The sequence below is a fragment of the Amborella trichopoda genome, chromosome 9, assembly GCF_054954075.1.
Source record: "Amborella trichopoda isolate Santa Cruz 75 chromosome 9, AtrichopodaSantaCruz75HAP2 v2.0, whole genome shotgun sequence".
Taxonomy (NCBI): domain Eukaryota; kingdom Viridiplantae; phylum Streptophyta; class Magnoliopsida; order Amborellales; family Amborellaceae; genus Amborella; species Amborella trichopoda.
In genome coordinates, this window is record NC_142344.1 from 42,188,036 (window position 1) to 42,200,742 (window position 12,707).

Consider the following 12,707-nt stretch of genomic DNA (forward strand, 5'->3'; position numbering starts at 1 on the left):
TTTGCTTCGATTATGAAAAGAGTCAGTGAACAACACCTCACTAAGCAAAAAGAACCTTCTATCTCAGACCTAAAACAAGAGATAAATGAAGTCAAGAAAGAAGTTCATCAGCTCAAAAATAGAATTAAAATTTTAGAATTACAAAATCTATCCAATCACAATTCCGACACAGATGAAGTAGAATTTAATCATCTAGTAATTCCATACAGTCCTGATCCACCCGGAGATACTTCAGAAACCTCAGAAAATAAACCACTTTTGATAACTGAACAGTCTCCTTCAGTTAACCTTTTGGATAAAATCATTATACAAAAATGGTTTGTTCAAGTAACTATCATAGTCGCAGAAGATTATAGATTTCAAACATCAGCTTTAATAGATTCAAGAGCTGATCTAAATTGTATCAATGAAAGACTAGTGCCAACAAAATATTTTGATAAAACAACTCAGATCTTAAATACTGCCGATGGCAGCAGACTCTTTATAAACTATAAATTATCTAATGCCTCGGTATGCAATAATCACCAATGTATTCAAACACCATTTATCATGGTAAAAGGACTCAGCCAAGCAGTTATCCTTGGAGTCCCATTCCTAACACTATTATATCCATTATCTATAAACCATATAGGAAGCACATCCATATATCAAGATGTACCCATACACTTTGAATTCATTCATAAACCAAGACTCGAAGAAATAAATAATGTTAAAAGCCAATTACAAAATAAAGAAAAATTTCTCTGTACTTTAAAACAAGAAATTAAATATAAACATGTGGAAGAACAATTACTAAATCCCTTGATACTACAAAAGATTCAACAACTCCAACAACAGATAGAAACCTCTATCTGCAGTGAACATCCCAATGCTTTTTGAGATAAGAAAAAACATAGTATCAGTCTCCCATATGAACCTGGATTTGATGAAAAACAAATTCCTATGAAAGCAGGACCAATTCAAATGAATACTACTCTACTTGAAATGTGTAGAAAAGAAATTGCTGAACTCCAAACAAAAAAGCTAATCAGACCAAGCTCATCATCATGGAGTTGTGCAGCTTTCTATGTCAATAAAAATGCTGAAAAGGAACGAGAAGTTCCAAGACTAGTTATCAATTATAAGCCATTAAATAAAGTCTTACAATGGATAAGATATCCAATCCTTAATAAAAAAAGATTTATTAGATAGAGTGGCAAATGCTTGCTTATTTTTAAAATTTGATATGAAGTCAGGATACTGGCAAATTCAAATTAAAGAAGAAGATAAATATAAAACAGCATTCAATATTCCATTTGGTCAATATGAATGTAATGTAATGCCATTTGGATTGAAAAATGCTTCATCTGAATTCCAGAAAATAATGAATGATGTTTTCAATGGTTATTATCAATTTATGATTGTTTATATTGATGATGTGCTGATCTTTTCCAAATTCATAGATGAACATATAAAACATATTAATACATTTATTCATGCCGTACAACATGCTGGATTAGTTGTATCTGCTAGAAAAATAACTTTACTTAAAACTAATATTCGATTTTTAGGACATAATATCCATCGAGGCACCATTATCCCTATAGATAGATCAACACAATTTGCTGATAAATTTCTTGATCAAATTTTAGATAAAAAAGAACTCCAACGGTTCTTAGGATGTCTTAATTATGTTATTGATTTTTATCAAGATCTTGCCATATATGCTAAACCTCTACATGATAGATAAAAAAAGCATCCTCCGCCTTGAACAAATATTCATACCAACGCCGTACAAGTAATTAAAAAGAAAGTCAAAACTCTCCCTTGCCTTTCTCTTCCTCACCCTACTGCTTTCAAAATTATTGAATGTGATGCTTCAGAGTTGGGTTTTGGAGGAATCTTAAAACAACAAGTAGATGGTCATGAGCAACTCCTCAAGTATACTTCTAAGGCTTGGAATCCAACCCAACAAAATTATTCTACGATAAAAAAGGAATTACTTGCTATTTTCCATTGTGTCACAAAATTTCAAAGTGATATTCTCAATCAACATTTTCTCATACGCACTGATTGCAAAGCTGCTAAAGATATTCTGCAAAAAGATGTTCAAAACCTTGTTTCTCAACAAATATTTGCTCGCTGGCAGGCAATTCTTTCTGCTTTTGATTTCACTATTGAATACGTTCACGGTTCTGCCAATTCCCTTCCTGATTTTTTAACCCGTAAATTTTTGCAGGGGGGCCACACTGACGCCAACGACGAAGAAACACCATTATCACTTGCACTACAGCTCTTTGCAACTAATACACATAATACTTTGTCCAATCCAGCTACTCTTATGGACACTCGTGGCAACTCTTCCCGTAATGAGAAACGCCCATAGGAAATAATACCTATTGAAGGTGAAACTCCGCATTTGGCAACCCTTTCACCTTCCATTTTACCCATTCATCAAATCACCTATCCAGAAGCTAGTACATCCACTCCAGCCTATACTCCTGCTCAATCACGGCCGACCCAAAGGCCTAATATTCCTCAATCTTCATTTATCGAAAGAGCATTTCTTATGGATATTACCATAGAGGATCACCATACCAATATGGATCCCGCTAAACTTGCTCCCTTATACCTCATAAACCATTTGAATGCTACCAATAGAGTAAAAACCCGTGAATACTATGAGGCCATTCTGATGGAAACAGGGTCTATCTCTGTTGTCCATTATTACCAACAAAATACAAGAGTAATTGCATACTCCAAAATGCAAACTAAGAAGTTGCTTTCTTATGAGGAGTAGGGTTGCAATCCCACTCAGGGAAAAAAGTTAAACAATAGTGATTTTTCTTACAAATATTATAAATATGCCGAATACATAGAAGCTTGGCATAAAATATTTTATTATCAAAACCCAAATTATGCTCATAGCTGGTATATCCAATTTAGGCTACCAATTTTCGAAAGATTCCCAAGTTGGTTTAAAAATTGGTTTTTAATCTGGGGATCAACCACAAAGATTTTACCTCCTGAGTTTCAAAAAGCACAGGAGCAGTTTGTTGTCTTTAACAATATTGCTATTAATACAAACCCTCACCTTTACTTTGTCGCATTACATCAAATCCCATGGATAATGAAGTGGGAATATTCGATCTCTGTGAATAATACAGCCCACCATACTTATATTCCGAGACTTGGCAAAACCACTTCCATCAAATTGTGAGACATTTTGAATATGGACCCCGCAATCATAGTTCCAAAACGAATTCCTCCACAAAAACCTATATACAATCCCAATCCAACAGGATATAATACTGGCAATACCTCCTTTGATTTCCCACATACTTGCGAAATATGTTGCAAACAAATCCTAATGCTTCCAAGGAAACCCTTGAAAAATAAATGAGGGAGATTTTTGCAGAAGCAGGAAGAAAGCCAGTCTCATCAGAAGAGACCGTACAATCATCACCAGCTCGTACCAATCGATATTTTCCACTTGAAGAAACTGATCCCGAAGAAGAAGAGGGTGATCCAGATGAATGCAGCCAAAGACCCTGATACTATGCTGCATGATGTCCAAGAATATGCTTACCAACATCACCACAAATATTCCACCGACAAGACTCATACCTACCGTACAAATCACTATCCTCACCGACGCATAAGACGACAAGAAGCCGACAATCTCCTTTAGCCACCAACAGATGAAACAAACAAGTGACTGTTCCCACAGACATAAAAGACAACCATGTGACTGTAGCCACAGGAAACGACAAAGCCACCGACACGTGACGACAAAAGAAATACTATTCCCAGATGCCATTTTGTCCTTACTCCGGATCAAAAGAATATGCTTTTTCCTTGTTTGCTTTTGTCTCATGCTCCTGCTTTACGTCGATTCCCTCCTTGCTTTATGTCCCTTCTTGCTTTATGTCTCTTTACCTTCGCGAAGAATGCACCTCCCTTCGCTTATAAAAGGCCACCTTCGACCTTCAAACCGTAGAGCTTCTCCTCTCTCCTCTTTCTCTCAGACCCTGCTCTGCTCTCTCTTCTCAGACTCTGCTCTCTATCTCTCAAGCTCTGCTCTTGTCACTCTGCTTTCATCTTTGCGCTCCATCTACCACATCACAACAGCTATCCTGACCTCATAGCTCATGATCTCCAAGTCTCTGTGTCATATTTTACTCTATTAATCCCAGGTTCTATCTTCTCCTCTCTTCTTATATTTCCAATATGTGCGATCACAATTTTCATTTACTTCCTTCATACTGTCCTCAGCACTGGAAACTCTTTTCCAGTTACTGTATTTGCACATTGTAAGTGTGTTTTTGTGCTTTTATCATTTGTAAGTGTGTTTGCTTTCATACATGTCTGTATAAACGTCTGTCTAAACTTTGTAAACGTGCGCTTTCATAAATGTCTGTTGTATACAGTCCGAGTTATTAATGAATACAGTTATGATGGTTTAATTAGTATGCAATTTAAACTTGTGTTTAGCATAAAAATTGGAAATCACAACCACACACAGTGGTTAGTAATAGATATATCTGTTATTCCATTTATCTGCATACTCCTTTTCTATTTAAACTATTATCGTATTTTACAAGAAATAGTAAAGTACAATAGCCTCTTATTCACATACCTACTCTAAAATCATTCAAAAGCATCACTGTAGATCCTGGCGCGTTTTGGTATCAGAGCCAAACAGTGAAACTATTTAAGAGTCCAAGTTACCGTATTACTGTAGAAACCTAACTAAATTTACATCTAAGAAAGTTGGTCCAAGAGTTAAGGCAAGAGACGAATGAAATCTAGGCAAAGTACCCACCAAGGCCAGGAAGAGCCGCTTAGGGGAACACGCTAGACCCTTGGTCGTCTAGATTGTCATTATCCGCAACCTACATATGACAAATTTAATTAGGAATCTTAAAGGTAACACAGTAACTCAAGCTCAAACCTTAAGAGTTAAGAATAAGGAAGAGATAGTGATCAATGATGTTAAAAATCACATACAAAATTGGAATATTCCCAAAGTACTTATAAAAGATATTTTTCAAAAAGGAACATTTAAATTTAAACTTGGTTATGCTATTAAAACAGTAGAGGAAAGTCTATCAGTAACGCAAAACCAGGAAGATTTTCAACTGTTAATAAGAAAAATAATTGAAAAACATAAAGAAAATAATTATAAGTATTTACACATCAGATTAATACAAATAGCCATAAAACCTTTAACACGTTTAGGATTGAACAACTCAGTGCTCGTATGCCTAAGAGATACGAGGCACAATAAGTTTTCGGACTCACTCCTAGGTATGGTTGAATCCAGCCTTTGTAGTGGACCCATTTATTTTAACTGTTTTCCAAATTTTTCTATTTCTTTAACCGTTCCTAATATTTTAGATATTTTAACCATAAACCTTAAAACCCATGGATTCAATATGACTCTTGAATTTCAAAATCTAGCTATCGTATACCGTATATATTACAAAGTCATGAATACCCTTTGTCCCAATATTATGCAAACAAATAAGAAGAATCAAACTATTTTATTTCAAACTAATATAGAAAAATCTAATACAATTATCCCCAAAACTATTACTTGGTCAGATATTATCCTACCTCAAACATGGTCTATCCAAAATGAAAATCAACCAAAAGAGATACCAAGGAATAATATTCCCAACAAAATAATAGAACATCAGGATGAAAATATTGAAATAAAATTTCAAAATAATAGATCACAGGTTGACTTAGAAATACATAGAAAAAGGATTAAAAAACCCTTAGTTCTAGCAAGAAAATCTTGTCATACAACCCCAGAGGTCATAATTCTTCCTTCTCCATCAATACCTACAACATCTTCAGACTTACAAATACAAGGAGTAAAAAGAACAGCTGATCATGTAGTAATACCCAGTTATACATCTGAACCTGACATAGCAGATTCCCAAATACTCACATTACAAGTCGAAGAAGTAACTCGGACAGTATACAACAGACATTTATGAAAGCGCACGTTTACAAAGTTTAGACAGACGTTTATACAGACATGTATGAAAGCAAACACACACTTACAAATGATAAAAGCACAAAAACACACTTACAATGTGCAAATACAGTAACTGGAAAAAAGTTTCCAGTGCTGAGGACAATATGAAGGAAGTGAATGAAAATTGCAATCGCACATATTGGAAATATAAGAAGAGAGGAGAAGATAGAACCTGGGATTAATAGAGTAAAATATGAGACAGAGACCTGGAGATCATGAGCTATGAGGTCAGGATAGCTGTTGTGATGTGGTAGATGGAGCGCAAAGATGAAAGCAGAGTGACAAGAGCAGAGCTTGAGAGAGAGAGAGCAGAGTCTGAGAAGAGAGAGCAGAGCAGAGCAAGGTCTGAGAGAAAGAGGAGAGAGGAGAAGCTCCTGAACGACCTGCGGTTTGAAGGTCGAAGGTGGCCTTTTATAAGCGAAGGGAGGTGCATTCGTCGCGAAGGTAAAGAGACATAAAGCAAGAAGGGACATAAAGCAAGGAGGGAATCGACGTAAAGCAGGAGGATGAGACAAAAGCAAAAAAGGAAAAAGCAGATTCTTTTGATCGGGAGTAAGGACAAAATGGCATCTGGGAATAGTGTTTCTTTTGTCGTCACGTGTCGGTGGCTTTGTCGTTTCCTGTGGCTACAATCACTTGGTTGTCTTTTATGTCGGTGGGAACAGTCGCTTGTTTGTTTCATCTGTTGGTGGCTACAGGAGATTGTCGGCTTCTTGTCGTCTTATGCGTCGGTGAGGATAGTGATTTGTACGGCAGGTATGAGTCTTGTCGGTGGAATATTTGTGGTGATGTTGGTAAGCATATTCTTGGACATCATGCAACATAGTATCAAGGTCTTTGGCTGCATTCATCCGGATCACCCTCTTCTTCTTCGGGATCAGTTTCTTCAAGTGGGAAGTATCGATTGGTACGAGCTGGTGATGATTGTACGGTCTCTTCTGATGAGACTGGCTTTCTTCCTGCTTCTGCAAAAATCTCCCTCATTTGTTTTTCAAGGGTTTCTTTGGAAGCATTAGGATTTGTTTGCAACATATTTCGCAAGTATGTGGCAAATCAAAGGAGGTATTGCCAGTATTATATCCTGTTGGATTGGGATTGTATATAGGTTTTTGTGGAGGAATTCGTTTTGGAACTATGGTTGTGGGGTCCATATTGAAAATGTCCCACAATTTGATGGAAATGCTTTTGCCAAGTCTCGGAATATAAGTATGGTGGGCTGTATTATTCACAGAGATCGAATATTCCCACTTCATGATCCATGGGATTTGATATAATGCGGCAAAGTAAAGGTGAGGGTCTGTATTAATATCAATATTGTTAAAGACAACAAACTGCTCCTGTGCTTTTTGAAACTCAGGAGGTAAAATCTATGTGGTTGATCCCCAGATTAAAAACCAATTTTTAAACCAACTTGGGAATCTTTCAAAAATTGGTAGCCGAAATTGGATATACCAGCTATGAGCATAATTTGGGTTTTAATAATAAAATATTTTATGCCAAGCTTCTATGTATTCGGCATATTTATAATATTTGTAAGAAAAATCACTATTGTTTAACTTTTTTCCCTGGGTGGGATTGCAACCCCACTCCTCATAAGAAAGCAACTTCTTAGTTTACATTTTGGAGTATGCAATCACTCTTGTATTTTATTGGTAATAATGGACAACAGAGATAGACCCTGTTTCCATCAGAATGGCCTCATAGTATTCACGGGTTTTTACTCCATTGGTAGGATTCAAATGGTTTATGAGGTATAAGGGAGCAAGTTTAGCGGGATCCATATTGGTATGGTGATCCTCTATGGTAATATCCATAAGAAATACTCTTTCGATAAATGAAGATTGAGGAATATTAGGCCTTTGGGTCGGCCGTGATTGAGCAGGAGTATAGGCTGGAGTGGATGTATTAGCTTCTGGATAGGTGATTTGATGAATGGGTGAAATAGAAGGTGAAAGAGTGGCCAAATGTGGAGTTTCACCTTCAATAGGTATTATTTCCAGTGGGCGTTTCTCATTGCGGGAAGAGTTGCCATGAGTGCCCATATGAGTAGGTGGATTGGACAAAGTATTATGTGTATTAGCTGCAAAGAGATGTAGTGCAAGTGATAATGGTGTTTCTTCGTCGTTGGCGTTAGTGTGGCCCCGTGCAAAAATTCACGGGTTAAAAAATCAGGAAGGGAATTGGCAGAACCGTGACTATGTTAAAAATATTAGATGTTATGAGACATATGACTATGTTTGCCTCAGCTAATAAAATGGCTGGCAATCCTGATCAAGAGGTTGCCAAAGCAATAGTAAATGGATTTACTGGCTGGTTAAGAGGATGGTGAGATTTATATATATATATATATATATATATATATATATATATATATATATATATATATATATATATATATATATATATATATATATATATAGATGGAAGATACTACAAAACGCCTATAGGCGAAAATGAACAATGATTTCGCCTACCCTTATCATCGTCCAAAGTTCATCGCATGGTCACGATTGTCTGGTAGTATTTTATTTTTCATTTTTTTCTACAAATTGGAATGGCCTGAAATTTGGAGCGTGTGTTCATAAATAATAGGCGAATCTACGAAAAAATATCAAAAAAATATTTTTCATGAAAAGAATTGACCAAAATACCTCTAAAATATTTTGGGGGTATTTTGGTCAATTTTTTTTTTTTTTTTTTTTTATATTTTTATGAGGTGTGTCTCACTAAGATGTACACACCATCACAATTTCAGATCATTCTGATTTGTAAAAAAAAATAAAAAATAAAAAACTTCTGGACATCTGGGTAGGGAAAATCCCTATTCATTTTCGCCTATAGGCGTTGGGAAGACTTTTCCTATATATATATATATATATATATATATATATATATATATATATATATATATATATATATATATATATATATATATATATATATATAAAAGGTGCGGTTTGTATAGAGCCTAGGCTCTAAACAATCAAATTAGAGCCTACCTTCAAATAGTGTCAAGAAATATGGTTTCAATGCTGGAAATCTTTTTGATAGCCTTAAAATATATTTTCATCATTATTTATAAAGTTTAAAGCTTCAAAAATGATGTAGATTGAGAAATCTATGAAAACTTGAAAATCTTGAAATTTGACGTTCCAAAAGTGCGTTACAAAATATACTATTTTCAAAACTTGAAATACATTTTTGTTATCATGTCCATGCATCTTGATATCGAGATGATGAATTTGAGGATATTTAGGCATCAAAACAATATCTTCTAGTGAAAATTTTGAGGTAGGCTCAAATTTGATTGTTTAGAGCCTCGGCTCTATATAAACTTTTCTCATATATATATATATATATATATATATATATATATATATATATATATATATATATATATATATATATATATATATAGCAATGATCCAATGCAACGGTTGTATGATAGTATAATGCAACGACACTTCTAGAAAACCATGTTTGTGGTGTTTGTATGACCTCAAATTTTGCACACACACTCTCTTCATCTCAATAATCAATCTCAAAAAAAAAAAGTTTAATTTGAACCCTAGATATGGTCAAAATGAGTTTCCTCTAAAAAAGAATCTAGACCATTTATTTAGGGAATTTCATGATCTTAGCCTTTATAAACTCAAAATCAATTTTTTCTTTTTTAACATTGTTCATCTAATGATAATAAAGCCATTCAAAAAAATTGGAAAAGCAAAATCCTTCTAAGGCTTAGATATAAGCATCTCACCAAAATGAACGGCATATGTTAATTGGGCTAAAAAAATACTTTCTATGTTATGTTTTTTATTTTTTATTTTTTTGTGATTGTTCATTAGAATGAAAAGAGTATATATATATATATATATATATATATATATATATATATATATATATATATATATATATAGACAATGATTTCATGTAATAACCTTAAAAACTCATCTTATGGCCATTTGTTTGATCCAAAATTTGAAATATAAACTCTTTTCATTCTAATAAACAATCACAAAAAAAAATAATTTGAAAACATATCCTAGAAAGTATTTTTTACCAACGATCATATAAGAAAAAGCTCATCCCCGATATCTCAGAGGTTAGTTTCTCATACACCTGTTGAAAAGGAACGTTGGACTCCCTTCTTTCTATATATCAGGGAGGACAAAGAGCATGCTTTAATACAGTGTATGCTTTAAGCACAGTGCTTGCTTTTCCCTCTAAAAAGGCTCCTAAAAAAATTTTTGGGCTCTGCACATTTACTTTGCCCCAAATTTTGCAATCATGCTCGCTTGCACCCACCAAAGAAGTACCTTGAAAAGTATGGTAAAAGGAACCTGATGGTGGCCTTTTTAAGAAAATTAAAATATGACAAATATAGGTTGCGCGTCTTAGGGGGTAAAAAAAAAAAAAGAGACGGTGCTGGCCATGTGATTCCCTAGCCAAATGCTGCTCCTGCTTGAGGGAACAATTGTTTCATGCGGGGTTGAACTGCGTTTCTACAATATGTGGCCTTGAGTATAAAGCATTCATGTTAAAGATGGATGCAAATAACTAAGGTTCAAATGTTTTTTAAAACATAATTATTATTTATAGCTTTTAAATTTTTTTTTTCATATTCATGGTCTCTTTGTTAAAAATCATATGTACTCTAAAAATTAAGATCAAATTATATTTAAAAAATATATTCTGTATTTCTATAATATGCGGGGTGGCCACATTGTGACCGCGTCCTTTCGAGGATGAGAAAATCCACTCTCTTCTTCCCTCCGTTGGAGAAAGGGTCGCGCGTTATGGACTGTGGAATGCGCTTTCATCTTTCACAAATGAAGAAGGGAGCAACGAATTTGCAAAAGAGAAAGGCAGGCACCCTGGATGGTGAACCATTCTTAAAACTGATACACTATCCCTTTTAGAAGATATAGAAGGCTAATAATCAATAAATGAATAATTTACTAGAAATTTTGATTTTGGATTATCAAAGGGGTAGCAGTCTATCATTTGGGAGGTCTTTGTTTAAGTTAAAAAATTAGCTTTTAAATATGAAAATAGATGGCAAGGGTGTGTTATGGATGGTTAAGAAAAAAAAAAGTGAAATTTATTAAAATACACCTCATTTTTCAAATATTTACCATTTTACTCATTTTCTACTATCCCAAATCTAAATTATGTCCATTTTGATGGGACGTTTTAAATTAAATCAAAGCATGTAGACAAAATGTTAAAATAGTCAATATCTTAAGTATATTTTGACAAATTCTCCAAGAAAATAAAGAATCCGACGTAACCTTAGTTGTGCTAATAGTGATTAGTCGGCCAAGATTGGTTGTGACATTCTTGTGAATAGCTCTAGTAATGGGCCAAGTAGCCCAGCTACGCTCTCAAAACTAGGGCCTAGGCCATGAGATGTGGCCCGAGGGCCAGGCCACGGCCAAGGCCACAACAAGGACTGCCCCAATTGGACCCTTTTTTCTTACTTATTCTCTCTTGTTTTATTGTGTTGTATTTAGCCCCAGCCTACCCATCCTTGATAGGGCCAGGCCAAGGCCAGGGCCAAGGCCCCTTCAGCCCGGTTGAGGCTGGGCCAAGCTAGGGTCGACCCTATTGGGATTGAAAGAAAGACCTATGTGATATTTTACCAAAAAGTACAAATTTTTTTTTAATGATAATAATTACCCCTTTTTTATTTTGACAAAAAGATCACTTACAAATGGTCTTATTACAATCAATAAATATTTTAAAATAAAACAGCACAACAATAAAATAAAACTCAACCACTTGATGCCATTTATTCAAACTAATACTATGCTTGAGAATATAAAATAAAATAACTAGAAAGTAAAAGAGAATATGCCGGAGATTACTTCAACCGGGCTTATTACACCCCATACCGAGTCACCACATCCAATGGCGCTGGATCAGCGATCTAGCTTTAATCTCGAACTGAGAAAGCTAATTTTGACCAAACTAGGTAACCACCCATAAATCTCTATAAAACCCTAATCCCAAAATTAACTAAAGCTTTAACCCTGATTTCTCAAACCCTTAGTATCTTGAGGTCAAGAGAGAGAGAGTAGTATACTTAGGGTTGGGGCGTGCCCCTATGGAACTTAAGAGAGAGAGGGTTAGAGAGAGAAAGCCTGAGAGGAGAGAGAGAGGTGTGGCCCTTAAGGTGGAGAGAGAGAAAGTTTATGGGAGAGAGAGAGGTGTGTAGAGATGAGGGGAGAACACCCCTATTTATAGTGAAATTTAGGTCTAGGGTTTCTCATAGTTTGTCTATTTCTTGAGATTGAATATTGACCGTTGATCAAGGTGACTTGTGGGGTGAGAGATCTAAGTCATCCATTCCATAGATGGGCCATCAACATTATGGAAGGTGCATGAACCATTATCCTCATTTCCTTAAACCATTTTTCCATCAATATATTTAAATAAATTAAATCCATTAGAGATATCATGCATTCCACAAATCGCATTATCCATCTCATATATTCCAAAAGAATATATCAAAAAATATCAAGTTAATATTTCCTATCTTAAATATATAGGATATGGTCAATATTTACTATATTACAAATTGACTATATGTCATAAGATACACTTTCCATATTTAAATAACTTGAACACAAAGCTATAAAAAAGGAATCCAAAGGGGTGGGGCGTGCCACCCCTA